Below are 17,695 nucleotides of genomic sequence, written 5' to 3' on the forward strand. Positions count from 1 at the left end.
ATAAATTCATAAACTTTCTTAAAACATCATTAGTTTTTTTTGTGATTTTCTGTTTGTTTGTTTTAGCTCATCAGCTGTCATGAGTGTCAGTGTAGTTTATGTGTGGCCCAAGACAATTCTTCTTCTTCCAATGCGGCCCAAGGAAGCCAAAAGCTTGGATACCCCCACCTAAAAGGAAACTCATGCAGAGCTCTCAACCATACCATCTGTGAAAAAGCTCTTTTGAGGAAATAGACCTCAAAAAACTAAAGGAAGCCAGTATCAGCTACCAAAACCAACCACCCTATTCCATTATAAATACGAATAGATAACCACAGATCACCAGATATTTTAAAGAAAAATACCTACAAAATAAAGAAAGACCAAAATGAAAAGCAATAGAACTACAAAGGAAACTAAGGTAAGGAAAAATGTTAAGAAAACTTAAATTCCTATATTCTCCAAGTTGTTCACAAGACTGCTGCATCCATAATTACTAAACAAGGAAACAAATAATATGAAAGCACTTAGAAATTGGAAATTCAGGTGTAAGTACAAAATCCAATAAATAAATAGACTATTAAAATTAATAGCCCCCAAGTGAATTTAAGAAGGTCACCAGATTACAAGGTTTATATGGAGAAAAAATGTATTTCTATATACCAACAACAAATAGTGAAAAATTTTAAACTCAAAATTACACCACTTAAAACACTACAAAACACCAAAATTACAGAAAAAAGTAAGTGTTAGTGAAGACGTACAAAAATTAGAACAATCATACACTGTTGGTGGGCCTGTAAAATGGCTCAGCTCCTGTGGAAAAACGTTTGGCAGTTCCTTAAAAAGTTAAATGGAATTATAGTATGATCCAGCAATTCCACTCCTAGGTAAACACACCAAAAAATTGAAAACAGTACTCAAACAAGTTGACACAGGTTTGTAAGGTTAATTATCCCCTATCCGAAATGCTTTGGACCAGAAGTATTTCATAGTTCAGATTTTTTTCAAATTTGGAATATTTGCATTATGCTTACTGGTTGAACATCCCCAGTATCTGAACATCTGAACATCTGAAATCTGGAAGCATTTCCTTTGAGCATCACGTTGGTGCTTAAAAGTTTTTCTTTTTGGATAAAGAGTCTCACTTTGTCACCCAGGCTAGAGTATAGTGACGCGATCTCGGCTCACTGCAACCTCCACTCTCCCGCCTCAGCCTCTGAGTAGCTGTGACTACAGGTGCCCGCCACCATGCCAAGATAATTTTTGTATTTTTAGTAGAGATGGGGTTTCTCCATGTTGGCCAGGCTGATCTTGAACTCCTGACCTCAAGTGATCCACCCACTTTGGCCTCCCAAAGTGCTAGGATTACTGGCATGAGCCACTGCACCCAGCCAAAAGTTTTGAATTTTGGAGCATTCTGAATTTCATATTTTTTGATTAGGGACACTCAATCTATAGCAGCACTGCTCACAATAGCCAAATGGCACAAATAACTCACATGTCAATCAGCAAATGAATAAACAAGTTGTGGTATACACAAACAACAGAATACTACTGAGCCCTAAAAAAGAACAAAGTTCTGATACTTACTACAGTATGGATGAACCTCAAAAACATATCAAGTGAAAGAAGTCGGACACCAAAGGTCACATATTGTATGATTCCTTTCATATGAAATATCCAAAACAGATAAATCTACAGAGACAGAATGCAAATTGGTAGTTGCCTGTGCCTGTGGCATATGGGAATAGAGAGTATAGAGAAACTGCTAAAGGAGTTTTACTTTCAAATGATGAAACATTTTGGAATTAGATAGAGGTGGCAGTTGCACAACACTGAATGTACTAAATGCGACAGAATTGCTCACTTTAATGGTGCTATGATTTGAATGTGTCCCCTCCAAAAATCAGTTTTTGCCAATGTGATACTATTAAGAGGAGGGTTAAGAGGTGATAAGGGCAGGAGGGCTCCTTCCTCATCAATGAGATTAAGGGCCTCATAAAAGTGGCTTCACTCAACATTGGGCTAGTTTGCTCTCTTGCTTTTCTTTTGCCTTCTGCCAGGTGAGGACACAACGTTCCTTCCCCCTGGAGAGTTCAACAACAACATGCCATCTTAGAAGCAGGCAGCAGCTCTCACCAGATAACCAAAACAATTGGTACATTTTGATCTTGAACTTCCCAGCCACCAGAATGGTGAGAAATAAATTTCTGTTCTTTATAGATTACCCAGTCTAAGATATTTTGTTATAGCAGCACAAAACAGATGGAGACAAATGGTTATTTTATATTATATGAATCTCATCTCAATAAATTATTTTTTAAAAAACCATCAAGAATTGGAAAGGGATAGAAAAGATATATAAGACCTCTATTCTAAAACCTACTAAATACTGACAGAAATTAAACAATACCTAAGTAAGTGGAGACATATACTATATTCCTAGATTGGAAGACTGAAGATGTCAATTTACCATCCTTAGAGTCAATATAATCCCAATCAAAATCTATGTTGTTTTTTTAATATAAAAACTGAGATTTTAAAATGTTTATGGAAATACAAAGAGCCAAGATTAGCCAAGACAAACATAAAGAACAAAGATGGAGAACTTACATTACCACATATTGAGATGTATTATAAAGTTACAGAAATGTAGTATTGGGACAAGAAGAGAATGGTGCAGAGTCAATTATCCATAGAGAAAGAATGAAATTTTGACCTCTATCTCACACTATACACAGAAATTCAGATAAACTGGAGATCTAAATGTGAAAGGTAAAACAATTAAGTTTCTACAAGATTACAGAGGAGGACCATTTCCATGACTTTCATGTAGTCATTTCTTAAATAGAATATAAAAAGGAAAATATTGCTAAACTGGACAAAACTAAAATTACATTTATCCCAAGACATTAACAATAAAGAGAAAAGGCAAACCAAAGTAAAAGATAGTTGTAATCTATATATAATGAAAACATTAATATCCAGAATACATAAATATGTAAATTCCAAATCAATAAGAGATAAACCAATAGAAAAATGGGCAAGGTTTGAACAAACAAGGAAGAGTATACAAATGGGCATTACAAAAGAGGATCGGGCCAGGAGTGGTGGCTCACACCCGTAATCCCAGCACTTTGGGAGGTCGCTGGTCAGGAGTTCAGAGACCAGCCTGGCCAACATGGTGAAACTCCGTCTCTACTAAAAATACAAAAATTAGCTGGGCGTGGTGGCACACGCCTTTAATCCCAGCTACTTGGGAGGCTGAGGCAGGAGAATTGCTTGAGCCCGGGAGACAGAGGTTGCAGTGAGCCAAGATCGTGCCACTGCACTCCTGCCTGGCCGACAAAGCAAGACTCTGTCTCCAAAAAAAAAAAAAAAAAAAAAAAAAAGGATCGAAATGACCAATTAGCACATGAAAAGGGGCTCAACTTATTAGTTATTGAGTTAAAACCCCTATGTGATCCCATTCCACTGACCCTCAGAATAAGAGTGCAGAATAACTGGAACTCTCATCTTACTGCTGGAGGAAGTACTGGTTGATATAATACTTAGGAAAGGTGGTACTACCTGCTAAAGCTGAACATTCACATATCATATGACCTAGCAATTCCACTCTTAATTATACACCCAATAGAAATGAGTACATATGTTCATCAAAAGAACAAGCAAGTATGGTTATAACAGCATCATTTCCGTTGGCCCAAAATAAAACCAAAGTGTTCATCAACAGTATAACATACACAGTGTGGTATATGCATATGATGAAATATTTAAGAACAATAAAAATGAAGGTACGATCGCTAAAACACAACGTGAAGGGATCTCACAAAGGGAGCATTGAGCCAGTAAGGGCAGGTAAAAAAGTGTGTACTACTATATGCCATTTGTATAAAGTTCAAACTAGGCAAAACTTACCTATGGCCAAAGGTCTTGCAGGGAAGAAGATGGAGTGACTAGAAGGTAACATGAAGGAGACTTCTGGGATACTGGTGATGTTCTATTTCTTGATCTGGGAGGCTCATTTTTTAAAAATTCATCAAGCTGTCCACTTAGAAAATATGGACTTTCTGAATTTATTATATTTCGATAAAACATTTACTTTGAAAAATAAAAACAAACAGGGTGACCACATGTCCTAGTTTGCCTGGAACAAGCCTGGTTTATACATGCTGCTCCTACTTAATTTTGATTAATTAATTTCTCAAAAATGTCTCAGTTTGCATAATAAACTATATGGTTACCTTCATTATAATCTACTTCAGGTTTGAGACTATTTCAAGATTTCAATGACAAAAAGCCTAATTAAAACTATAGAGAATAGCTGAACAGTCCCAGCTATTCTGAAGGCTGAGGCAGAGGGATCACTTGAGCCCAGGAGTTCAAGGTCAGCCTGGGCAACACAGAAGACCCCCATTTCTTTAAAAATAAATAAATAAAATGGTTTGATGTCAATAATCTCATATGGGAGATATGAAGAATAATTCTGCATCAATATAGTTCCTAACAAGTAGATATTAATGACAATTACATACTCAATATATATTAAATAGTATACTTAGAACATACCTAGGACAGCTAATTGTTTGAGCTTTTTGTTTTTCTTATGTAAAAATTTATTCAACAAATATTTTTTAAGGACCTACTAGGTACCAGGCACCAGAAAGTTTTCCATAGGTGTACATATGCATCTAAGACAGGGAAAGATATTAAGCAGTTTTCCCTCTAACAATTGAGAATTTAGAGCCTGAATATGTGATTAGTTCAACCCTAAAAAAAAACCAAAATGATGTACTTCCTTCAGTTATCAAGACATCTGCCCTACCAAAGCCTAAACAGCTCATCTCTCACCACCAAATAGCAGAAAATTTTTACCAAACTTAATTCTCCTCAAGCCTAACAGAATAAAGATTGCTTTATTCAATAAAGAGAGTTGTAGAATGAAGTGGCTTCTTTCAAAGCTATTAACAAATGATTTTATACTACTATAATGACTTACGGTTTTCCTCCTAGGGAAAAAAAAAAAAAAAAACAATTCCCACAACTTAGCACAATGCCACCAAAAACTTTACAAGCACTAAATATTTTTAAACTCTGCCTCTGGCTCAAAGGAAAGCCGCATTAATTTGAAAAGGAATGTACTCTTGGCTTCCCCATCCAAACAATACACTTTACCCTACAAACTTACTGGCAAAGCCAATAAAAATGAGAGTTCTTTTAAGGGAAGTTCGGACTTGTCCTATCTTCCACAGTTCTGCCAGAGTGGCCAGAAGCAACTAGAAAAGCAAAAGCCATGAAAGGAATGCTGACAATCCTTCCAGAGCATGCTGTTCAGATTCCTACTACACAGCAAGATATCTACAAGTGCCTATCATCTGTTGAGAAGTAGCTGCACCACTGCAATAGGAGAAAAGCTGCAACATTAGCATTCACACACATTTGGTGAAGGCGATGACAGGACTGTGGAAGGTGATTCACATTTATTTTCACTGTTCTTGGGCTGCTTTAGGAAATATCACCTAGCAGTTGTAGCTAGCTATTTTGTTCAAAACACACCTTATCTTTTGACTCAAATTAAAGAAGCAGAAATCTTTCTGAAGATCAGCAAAATGCTGAGTACCATGTATCACCATTATTTTCAAGGAATTCACTTAGGCTTACTTACAAAGTGGGTTTTCCTAGTGGCTGTAAAAAAAAAAAAAAAAAAATCACTTATTTGCATTTGTAAGTGCCTTAAGAGAAACACATTACAAAGCTACTTAAGATATATTTACTTGCTAGGAGTTCAAGTCCAAACTCTGCCATTTAGCAGCTATGAGATCCTAAGATAAAGCTACTACTCTGAACCTGTTTCCTCATAGGCAAAAGAACACGCAGGTCTCATGGACCAAAAGAGTCTGAAATGATCACAAATGGAGAATCACAGAGAACTTCCAAGGTAACACCCCACTCAATATAAACCTGCACTTTTGTAACATGATTGTATTCTCTTAATAAATGCCCTAATATTAATGGAAGGTTAATCATGTTGTTTCATTAGTTTTAGAAATTTTGGGTAATTAAAGACAAGCTCCTCTCATTTTCAACTTTTTAAGAGTTTTTTAGGCCGGGCGCGGTGGCTCAAGCCTGTAATCCCAGCACTTTGGGAGGCCGAGACGGGCGGATCACGAGGTCAGGAGATCGAGACCATCCTGGCTAACACGGTGAAACCCCGTCTCTACTAAAAATACAAAAAAACTAGCCGGGCGAGGTGGCGGGCGCCTGTAGTCCCAGCTACTCCGGAGGCTGAGGCAGGAGAATGGCGTAAACCCGGGAGGCGGAGCTTGCAGTGAGCTGAGATCTGGCCACTGCACTCCAGCCCGGGCTACAGAGCAAGACTCCGTCTCAAAAAAAAAAAAAAAAAAAAAAAAAAGAGTTTTTTAAATAGATAAAGCAATTAAAATGAGAGATTGGAGTATTCTAATAATCAGAAAAGTATATACCTGGTCCAAAGATCGTGAGTTATCACAATTGATTGTTCACAGTTATAGATAGAACTCTTTGTTCTACTCTTTCCCTTCTCACTACTGCACTTGACTAGTCATGTTTTAAAAAGCAGAAAAAATTAACATTTTTTTTTAAAAAGGCTGCTTTTTGGCGCCAAGAAATAAGAATTACTTTTTCTGTATTAGAATTTAAAACAGCTCAAATTAATTAAAACTTTTACCATAATGTTAGCTGATTATTTCAGATACTTGCTAAGCAGTAAGACAAATATGAACAAATATATAAGAAGTGGGGGATGGGGAAAGGAAATGAGAGGAAATTCCATGGGCCAGCCAGGTAGAATAAGAATGGAGTTTGAAAGAAGACTCACCAGTGATGAGAAAAATATATAGTGAAGAGAAGAAAGGGAAAGAAAAATTTATTTAGCACAAACTGTCTCTCTCTCATGCCTTCAGATACTATTTTCCAAGTCTCCTTAATAACTTTTCTTGCCTAAGGTCCCTCAGCTCATGTATATGGGTAGGGTGAAATTGGAACCAAATCTTCTAACTAAATCCCACTTTTAGAGAAGGCACATAAAGTTTCTACTTGTCCTTCAGCGAGGTGAGGCATCACAACATGAATGAGAATTGGGTGCACAGCACTAGAAGTTCAGAGAAAGTGAAGGGGTTAGAACAGATGATCCGGAAGGTCCTACCCAGTTCTAAAGTTGTATGACTCACCACAGGAGGAAACAACAGCAGTCTCCACTACAAGGCCTCAGCTTTTACTAACTGAATACAATAGACAAGAATCTGCTCCACAGAAAACTTTAACATATGAAATAAGACAAACTTTGCTGAGAATCCTTAAAAATTCCACATCATTGCTTTAATTAAAAGTTGATGGGCCAAACAAGCAACTCAGTATAGAAATTTTACTGTAAAAAAATTCAGGCTCTCTCTTCCTTTCTCCACCATCATTGTGTGTGCTCGACTCGGCTTCTCACCAAGTCTTCTCACAAGAGTTTCCAGATTAAGCGTTTCCTGGCCAAGAAACAAAAGCAAAAAATGGTCCCATTCCCAGTGGATTTAGATGAAAACTGGTAATAAAATCAGGTACAACTCCGAAAGGAGACACTGGAGAAGAACCAGACTGGGTCTATAAAGAATTGCACATGAGATGGCACACATACTTATGCTGTGTCAAGGTCATGACCATGTTACCATATCAAGCTGAAAATGTCACCACTATCTGGACAGTTGGACATGTCTTATTGGGAATATATTTTTTTCTCTCTGTATGTGCTATGAAGGTACCAGTTGGCTGGGTTCAATAACAAATATGTGAGACCTTGCATTTCAAAAAAAAATAAAAAATCAGGTAGTTAAAATCTAAAGGCAATTAGACTTTACCAGGATTTCCCTGAGGGCCATTTCCAGAGGCAGCCAATAAGAGAGAGAAAAGATAAGTGGTCTACTGTCAACCTTAGAACACTACTCAGAAGACCATGTTCTAGGTAGATTTAATTGACACTATCAATTTGAATAAAAAGACAACATTTTCAGGTAAGATGCACATATCAAAGATTTATTTCCAACCCCACCCTACCTGACCCACAGAGAGAATCTTACCTAGAGAGAATCTTTTATTGAAATACTAGAAACAAAAAACCCCCAGGGCAGTAGAGGTAATAAGGTAAGGTAGAAGGTAAGAAGTTTTGGGGTCTCGCTTAAGACTAATAATAAATTCAAACATGTTTCTACAAATACCTATACCAAGGTAATCCTATGTATCACTTCAGTTTGAAAATATGCATTGGAACTTAAATGCCTTAAACTTAAATGGTCACCATGTTCACAAAGCAATAAAGTACACAGACTAGTGAGCTATTAGGAAACTAAATATTTAGTGAAAACATTTTCAATACTGAATGAAATGAGGCCCAGCTTATAAACTGCTCCTTCCTAGATAACGTAGGCCCTTCATAGAAATAAGCCTTTCAGATAACCCGGTGCCAAGACACAGCAGAAATCCTTGGGGCACCGAGTCTAGCAGGTTTAGGTTAGAATCTAAACCTACCTGTTTACCTTGCCATTGAGCTTGCTTACCTGTTTGGGTCCGCAGTTTCTTTATCTTTAAAATACAGATAAAACACCCAGTCCACCCAACTCCACCTCATAGCATTTTTGTGAAGTTAAACACAAAACACTGGGTAGACAATTACATTTCCTCATGCATCTTCCCTTTACTTCTATGATAATGATTATCAGTATGGTCCTTCAGCTGTCAGTCTGATCTGTAAGATTTCAGAAATAGTCTAAAAATTTTTAATGTTATGCTCAACCTATATTTTCCTTCTTTTACTAATCTTTATTACTTAAATTCATTTCACTTCTTTATTAGATGGAAAATGTACTAAAAACATTACATGGTTACTTATGTATGAAACAAATAATTCACAGGACGCTAACAGGACGGATTTCTTGAATGGAGTGTGAAAAATTATTCTCCCTCTTGAGATAATGTTGATCTTGGGATTCGATGTACCTTCTTCTATCTCCTGTGAGATTCACCTCGTTCACAATGTTCACTATGTTCACAAAGCAATAAACTACATAGAATATACAAATATAGTACAATAATCAATATAGTACTGCAGTCAAGTCTAGACTGGCTCTGCTCGTATGCATCTTTCTGTATCATCATTTATTGTACAAACCCAGTAACTAACAACAGGTATGTTTGTAAGGCCTCTTAGTTCCATGTTTTAGCTGCTACACATTTATTTAGGGAAACTAAGTACTGCAACGGAAAGTCTCAAATTGAATATCTAACCATTAAATCCAGTTGCCTAAAAATTTTACCACCTATAGCTATACCTGGAAGTCTGGCCCATTTACCTATTTTTTTCTATTAAAATTGGCTCTTCTAAATCAAAACCTACCAATGAAGCTGGGCACAGCTGTTCGCGCCTGTAATCCCAGCACTTTGGGAGCCCAGGCAGGAGGATTGCTTGAGGCCAGGAGTTTGAGACCAGCATGGGCAACATCGCGAGACCCCATCTCTATGAAAAATTGTTTAATTTCGAGACCAGCCTAGGCAACATCGCTAGACCCCATCTCTATGAAAAATTGTTTAAAAAAACAAAAAACTTACCAAAGGAGAGACAGTGGGGTGAGCAAATGGACAAAGAACAAAATATTAATATTTCACCTGTTTTTTTTTTCTTTTTTACTCCCAATCAGGTGCAATTCCTGTGTTTAACACAGCCATATCCAAGGCTGCTTTGTCATTAACTCTTTTTTTTTTTTTTTGGGACACAGTCTTGTTCTGTCGTCCAGGCTGGAGTGCAGTGGCGTGATCTCGGCTCACTGCAACCTCCGCCTCCCAGGTTCAAGCAATTCTCCTGCCTCAACCTCCCAAATAGCTGGGATTACAGGCACCCACCACCACGCCTGGCTAATTTTTGTATTTTTAGTAGAGACGGGGTTTCACCATCTTGGCCAGGCTGGTCTCTAACTCCTGACCTCAAAAAATCCACCTGCCCCAGCCTCCCAAAGTGCTGCAAAGTGCTGGGATTACAGGCATGAGCCTCCGCTCTGGTTGTCATTAATTATTTAACTAATTCTGCTTATCTCATTATCTTATCCCTTTCGGCTGGAAGACCACATGGTAGGAGTACTGAAAGAAATTCTAGCAGCAGATAGAAAGTTAAGTTAAATAATCTTTTAATATTCATTAGATTGCATGACTTTAAAAGTAAAAGAAAAAATAACTTCAAATGTCCTTTAAAAGGGGGAACTGGCCAGGTGCAGTGGCTCATGCCTACAATCCCAGCACTGTGGGAGGCCAAGGTGGGCAGATTGCTTGAGCCCATGAGTTTGAGACCAGCCTTGGCAACAAGGCGAAACCCCATCTTGAAAAAAAATACAAAAATAAGCCAGGAGTAGTGGTGCACACCTGTGATTCTAGCTACTTGGGAGGCTGAGGTGGAAGGATCACTTGAGCCCAGGAGGTCGAGACTACAGTTAGCCTTAATAGCGCCACTGCACTCCAGCCTGGGTGACAGAGTAAGACCCTGCCTCAAAAGTAAAAAACTAAAAAAGTAAAAAGGATAATCAACTGAGAAATAGTCTAAACCAGGAGCTGGCAAAGGTTTCTGTAAAGGGCCAACTAACAAGTATTCTACTTTGTGAGCCATACAATCTCAGCAACAACTTCTCGGCTCTGCCACTGTACCACAAAAGCAGCCATGGATGATAAATAAATGAATGGGTGTGGCTGTGTTCCAATAATACTTTAAAAAAACAGGAAGACAGTTTGCAGGCCATAGTTTGCCAACCTCTGTTTTAAACAGTGATTTCCAATATTCCACAAACATTCAGAAAAATGAAGTATAAATGAGAAAGACATCAAAGGGAAAGCAGTACAGTCTAAATATTCGTTGTCTATGATTTCACTACTACTATTGTTACTGGCACAACACTGTAAAACGGGCAATAAATGCTTGTTTGATACAATAATACCTTCATAAACAAAACAACAAATTAATGCCAGGCTTCAGAAATATAGATATGCCAGAGGCTGAATGCAAAAGGATGACATTACCTATAGCCTTTTTCTAGGTATATACTTTTTAAAATCTGTATTTCTAAAAGGAAAGTCCATTAAGATATGCAGGGATGAGGCTTGGGCTGCATTATTTTGCAGAAAAGACTACAAGTGAACAAGAGCACAGAATATAATCCTGTCACAAACTCAGAGAAACTCTTGCCCACTACTTTGTTCAAAAACTTCATACAACAATAAAAAAAAAAAAAAAGCAGAGAATTTAAAAGTATGGATGGGATAGTAGTGTTGAATGGACAGTAGTATTCTGGCTACCTATCACTAGGTAACAAAATCACTCTAAAACAGTGTTTTCAAACAACCACCATTTTTTATTTTCTTTCACAATTTTTATGAGTTAGCAATTTGGAAAGGGCTCAGCTAAGCAATTCTGGCTGAGTGGTTCTAGCTCCGGACTTTAGCCTCTTTGATTTTCCCAATGAGATAGTCTGGGCTTCCTTATAGCATGGGGACCTCAGACTAGTCAGATGCTTACAAAGCTGCTAATGACTTAAAGACCAGTACTCTTGTGAGCTAGGCAAAAGCTCTCTCACCTTTTCTGACCTCGCCTTGGAAGTCATACAGTGTAATTTTTTGCCACATTCTATTGGCTACAAGTGATTCACAAGACTGAACAAATTCAAGGGAATGAGAGAACAGTTAGGGTATGTACAAGCTCACACATGTGCAATGGGAAATACTGTTGCAACCATCCTTAGAAAATACAGTCTGTCACAAAGAGCATCAAGTAAAGTAACTGCCTGTTACTCTTGAGACTGTCAACCACCAACCCATGTTGGACCTATTTCACAGGTCTATGGTACAACAAAGAGTTGTTTCTTACTGCATATTTTTTTAGCCACTCAAAACCCATTTTAAAAATATGGACTCATGGACCTCACACTTTGAAATATTCTGTCTACCCAATAACCTCATCTACTGAACAATAATTTCACATTCCCATGTTCAATTAACTTTCCCACGTTCAATTAACTATGAACTCCTGAACCCGGTTTTAGCTGAACTAAGGAGCAAAGTTCTGCAGCATTACCATCTGGAGTTGACACAACTCTAGTCAAAAGCAAGACAACTTGTTTTACAGAAGTTAGACTACGAAGAAGCCTCGAGCTAAGTATATCCATTAAGATTTTCTGATTCCCATCTGAAACATATTGAAAACCAATGATCCAGTGTTTTTTCTACTATATTTTGGTAACTGTAGTCATCACTTAATGTTTTGATTAAGACTGCTATGGTTTAGACATGGTTTGTTTGGTCCCACCAAGTCTCATGTTGAAATCTGATTCCCAATGTTGGAGGTGGGGCCTGGTGGGAGGTGTTTGGGTCATGGGGACAGATTCCTCATGAATGGCTTGGTGCCACTAAGCATTCTCACTCAAGTGAGAACTGGCTCAGTTCTCAGCCACAAGAACTGGCTGCTAAAAAAGGCCTGGCAGCTCCTCCTCTTTCTCTGTTGTTTCCTCTCTCACTGTGTGATGCCTGCTCTCCTTCACCTTACACCAGGAGTGGAAGCCTCCTGAGGCCCTCACCAGAAACAGATTCTGATGCCATGCTTCTTGTACAGCCTGGAGAACTGTGAGCCAAATAAACCTCTTTTCTTTATAAATTACCCAGCCTCAGGTATTCCTTTATATCACTACAAATGGACTAAGACAGACTCAACATCAAAGAAAACACCATCTGAGCCAGGCACAGTGGCACACAACTGTGTGCCCAGCTACTTGGGAGGCTGAGGCAGAAGAATCGCATGAGGTGAAGGGTTTGAGATCAGCCTGTGCAACAGGGCGAGAACCTATCTCAAAAAAGAAAACCTCACCTGAAAGAAATCTATAAGCAACAAAAAAAGAGCCAAAATGCATACCCAAACTGTACAATTTAGTGTAGTCAAGCTCATAATAACAGTGGGTTCCTTTCTCCTTTTTCAAAAATTAAGGCTTATTGAGCATTTTCCACAAGTAAAGATTAGCTGTAGCATCCTGGTTAACATTTCTTTTTTCAATAAAAGATGCTAGTGTCCAACCCTGTGGTAAGTACCCATTGAAGTAGATATAATGGCCACTCTGTTTGCCTACACAAGCACTGATTTACCAATATTTAACTGTCTATATCCTATTTTCCCCAATACTTCCCCCCTAAGGCACTTCTTGGTACTAAGGAATCTAAAGACGTTCATGAGTTCTTAGGCCACTATACAACTGTTTCATATAGTGATGCTATTCCCTAAGCATGGCACTTTGACAAGAGTTAAAATGCTTCTAGGATCTTACTATCCTAGGAAATGTTACACACTGAGAAAAATAAGATTCAGAATTCCTCTGAGTGATGTAAAAATCAAACATAAAGACACCTTTAAAAAGTCAAATTCTACTCTATCAGAGAGGAAATGTCAGTTTTGTCGCATTAAAATTATCTGCTGATCAGAAAACAAATTTTTCAATAATATACATTTTCCTTTGTTTCTGTTTCTGTCCTTAAGGCTAGAACCAGTAGGGTAACTTCTCTACTATAAAGCCTACAGAAGGCGGGCTGTGTTCTTGTTAACACACGGCTTGATAACACTGAATAACAAACAGGAGGAAGCACCCAAAATAACAAAGAAGTAAACAGTTCTAACAATTAGTAAAGTTAGTGAAATTGGAGGGAAAAAAAAAAACAGTCTGCTGCTTGCAAAAACATGTATTCAATTTTCTTTTAGGGGAAGAAAACAGTTTTTTAAATAAAGTAATTCCCGTAAGTCATATATGACTCTTTTTTTAGGTAAACTATTGTTTACCTAATAATACTTTTTACCTTAATAATACTTTTATTACCTTAATAATATACTTTTATATTATATATTATATAATTATACTACTTTTATTACCTTAATAATACTTTTTACCTTAATAAAAATGTTTTCATATTAAGACATGAAATTGTAATCCTAATACTTTCAGACTCAGAGAAGTGAAACATAGTATTCCAATATACAAAGATATACTAATATTTTAAGTGTACTACCAAAGACAGAGCTTTTCAAACTTTTATAACAGAATTGCAATATCTTTTTTGCTTAAAAATTTATAAAATTTGACTTCACGATATACCTAAAGATTTATATAAAATATTTCAAATTACTGAGTAAAACTGATGTTATAGGAAAATGTACCATGTTTACCCTGAACACTACATATACACTACACACAGCTTCACCCGAAATTAACACAGGTAAATTATGTATGCTTCATATATATGCTGTATTTTCTCTCTCTGTTTCTTGTGTCACTTTCTTATTGCTGCCTTCTGAATCCGTTCTCAAGGCTGAACCTAAAAACAGGACTCAGTTCTTTAAGGCAGCATTTGTAAAGGTAAATGGGAAGTGTATGCCTTATCCCAAAGAGATTAAAGATGTGTATTAGCATATCAAAGACTACAAATGTCCTGAGGTTAAAAACAAACAAACAAAACAAAAACTCACTAAATTCTATCTAAGCCCCGCCCTTCATAAATTTCCCAACACGGCTAGGAAAACAATGCTCATGAGAAGCTCAAGGATTACTAAACCAGCCTTCAAAACTAATGATTTTCCAAGAAAGGGCCAAGACTCCTGATGGACTATAAATGATTTAGAAAGCATGACCTTCCTGGTCGGGTGCAGTGACTCATGCCTGTAACCCCAGTACTTTGGGAGGCCAAAGCGGGTGGATCACAAGGTCAGGAGATCGAGACCACCCTGGCTAACACAGTAAAACCCCGTCTCTACTAAAAACACAAAAAATTAGCCAGGCATGGTGGCGGGCACCTGTAGTCCCAGCTATTAGGGAGGCTGAGGCAGGAGAATGGCATGAACCCGAGAGGCGGAGCTCGCAGTGAGCCGAGATTGCGCCACTGCACTCCAGCCTGGGCGACAGAGCAAGATTCAGTCTCAAAAAAAAGAAAAAGAAAACATGACCTTCCTTTAATCCATAAAGCTACTTACGAATAAACTACTAAGCTAGTTATTAAGAGTTGCAAAAATGAGGACTTTACTAGAATGTAAAACTTCAATTTGTATTCCACTAGTATGTCCAGTTGCTGCAACTGGCAATGCTGGAAGCTCCTACCACATATGCACACTCAAAACGTAGAAGTCTGTAACTTTCAAGAGGGGCACTTGCCATCAATGAAACTGTGTTGTCTTTAGTTGGTCTTCATTTTCAATTGTCATTATTCTTACCTTTTAATTAAAAATTACCATTAGGTTTGGCTCATCATTATCAATTTAGTTTTTAGTTATTTTATTATAACTGTAGAGAATATACTGATACAGTTCCATCACCAAGATTTGAGGCCTGCAGTTTTCTAATTAGTCTAGACTTTATGACAAGTATATTTTTTGTGACTCAATTAAGAACCATCCATATCGCTCTTCCCAAAAAATGCTTATACCTTGACAATTGTTATTATTCCATTAGAATAAAACATTTTTATTTCTAATTATTCCATTAGAAAGTAGAAATTATTGAGCTAAAGAATGACTCAGCTAAAAGGCTAGGATTAAAAAAGCTCGACAGGCACTGTTCTAAGGGTTCTCACTCTGGCTATGACGTCGCTAATGTACGGGGCAAGTCTTAGCCCCAGCCAACCTTTCCACATGAACCAAATGTGGCAAAAGAACTCAGAATCGGAATCAGTCATGTAAGTAGTAACTTCTTTGAACCTGGATGTCAATGATCCTTCCAGTGTCTAGTTTTGAGTGGGGAAAAAACAGCTTTTAGGAATGAATTTAAATGACTAAATCCCATAACAAATTCTCTTCTCAAAAATCTTTTCCTAGTTTATTTTTAAAACTATGCCAAGTTCATAGACACAGCTTGCAACTAAATGCTGTTGGGCAAAGATCACCCCAGAAAGGTATAAAAAAGCATGATGAAAATGTTTTAAGAATTGTGGATTCTTAATATCTGTTTCCAACTATGGAATGGAATTAAGCTCCTAAAACACCTACCCCAATAAATCTTGTAACTATGATTATGTTAAAGATGGAAGGAATATATGACGGCAAAGTAAAAACATTATGGTATAACAGTTCAGGAAATTCTTAGCCAATTTATCAATAACTTAGTTACCATGCTAAAAATCCTAGTGTTAATATACTTCCTTCTCCAAATACTGAGATCCAGAATGAAAAGACAGCCAAAATAAATAAGCACAATAGACTTACCAAAAATCAGGTAATGAGAAACAACGCTGTTGGGATTGCCATAACCAACAGACCTTAGGCAAGTCAACCTCTCTGGTCACTCTTTAAATTCACTGAAGGAGAGGCCAGATCACTGATTGCTAAAATCTCTTCTGGCTCACACAGTCTGTATTTCTACTACTATGTATTGGAATAAGTTGTTTCCTACTAGTAGATTAGGTACTTGAAAAATTATTAACTCCAACAGGTCACAAGGGTATCACTTTAAAGCAATTCACCTAATATTCACTGAACTTGGAACAGTCTGTGCACAGCTCTGTGGGGTCAAATGTCCCATTACCAGCTAATTCACCTGTTCCTATCTCCTGAGAATTCTGCTTATGCTAACAATCATTATCATAATTACATTTTAATTATAATCCACAAGTTTTTAAAGCCATATATTTCTAAGAAACTCATTTAGGGCCACTCCTCAAACTAAGTGAACGATGAGCACTTGTATCTCAGGGCTCCAGTGAGAATCAATCTTTTGTCAGCCAAAAACAGTTTCTAAGCTCCTGCATTACTTCCGGTTGTTTCAACACAGATGTGAACCTCAAAATACTTTAGCAGATCCTTCCCTCCACAGATCTTAACTGCCTAAGGACACAGTAAGTCAAAGTTTTTACTTCTAGGGAAAAAAAAAAGTATTTATGCATTTATTCATTCGTACGTCATATATTCTACTTCCTGTTAATACAGGATGGACAGGAGCCATTAAATAAAGTACGGTTTCTAAGCTCCTGCATTACTTCCGGTTGTTCCAACACAGATGTGAACCTCAAAATACTTTAGCAGATCTTTTCCTCCACAGATCTTAACTGCCTAAGGACACAGTAAGTCAAAGTTTTTACTTCAGGGGGGGAAAAAAGGTATTTATGCATTTATTCATTCATATGTCATATATTCTACTTCCTGCTAATACAGGATGGACAGGAGCCATTAAATAAAGTACCACACGCTTATTCCAAAATCTTCAGTGAAATAATTCCTATTTATTAAACTGGCTACAGCTTGTTTTTCCCCAAGAATTCAATTAAGAATTAGTCTAATTTTTTAATTAGGCATTTGCAATAATAAGCTTTATCATTTTATCACTCCTAATAATTAAAAACACTTGTTTGTAAAAGGCAAGCAGAACACACAGAAAGATAACTGAGTTGAATTTTAGCAGTATGCTTTCTGCCTACATATTAAAGAATAAATTATTAAGCCAGAATCCACAGACTCCAAGGATATCTGAATGTACATTTTTCTGATGAGACGGCACAACACTTTGAGGAGATGCTCAGAGAAGTTCATGACCTTTGACAAGCAATTTCTGCATTAGGGAATATACTTTAAGATTTTATTCTCAGAATACTTCAAAATAATAAGCTATAATGATAACAATTCCCTAAATTCAAGGATTTCTCA

General features: G+C 37.2%; 1 protein-coding gene across 4 annotated transcripts in view; it reads right to left on the reverse strand.

Moving 5' to 3' along the window:
* The window catches only part of LOC105486916 (fatty acyl-CoA reductase 1), a 64,076-nt gene that overhangs the window by 39,126 nt on the left and 7,255 nt on the right, over positions 1 to 17,695 (reverse strand). Inside the window, exon 1 of one of the 4 annotated variants that reach the window (XM_011750056.3) lies at positions 3,901 to 4,231. The exons of the other annotated variants lie outside the window; for them this stretch is intronic. The gene's annotated coding sequence lies outside the window, so the exon portion shown is untranslated. Of the gene's footprint in view, positions 1 to 3,900; positions 4,232 to 17,695 lie in introns of those variants that run through there. 4 annotated transcript variants of the gene reach the window in all.

The sequence above is a fragment of the Macaca nemestrina genome, chromosome 12, assembly GCF_043159975.1.
Source record: "Macaca nemestrina isolate mMacNem1 chromosome 12, mMacNem.hap1, whole genome shotgun sequence".
Lineage (NCBI taxonomy): Eukaryota > Metazoa > Chordata > Mammalia > Primates > Cercopithecidae > Macaca > Macaca nemestrina.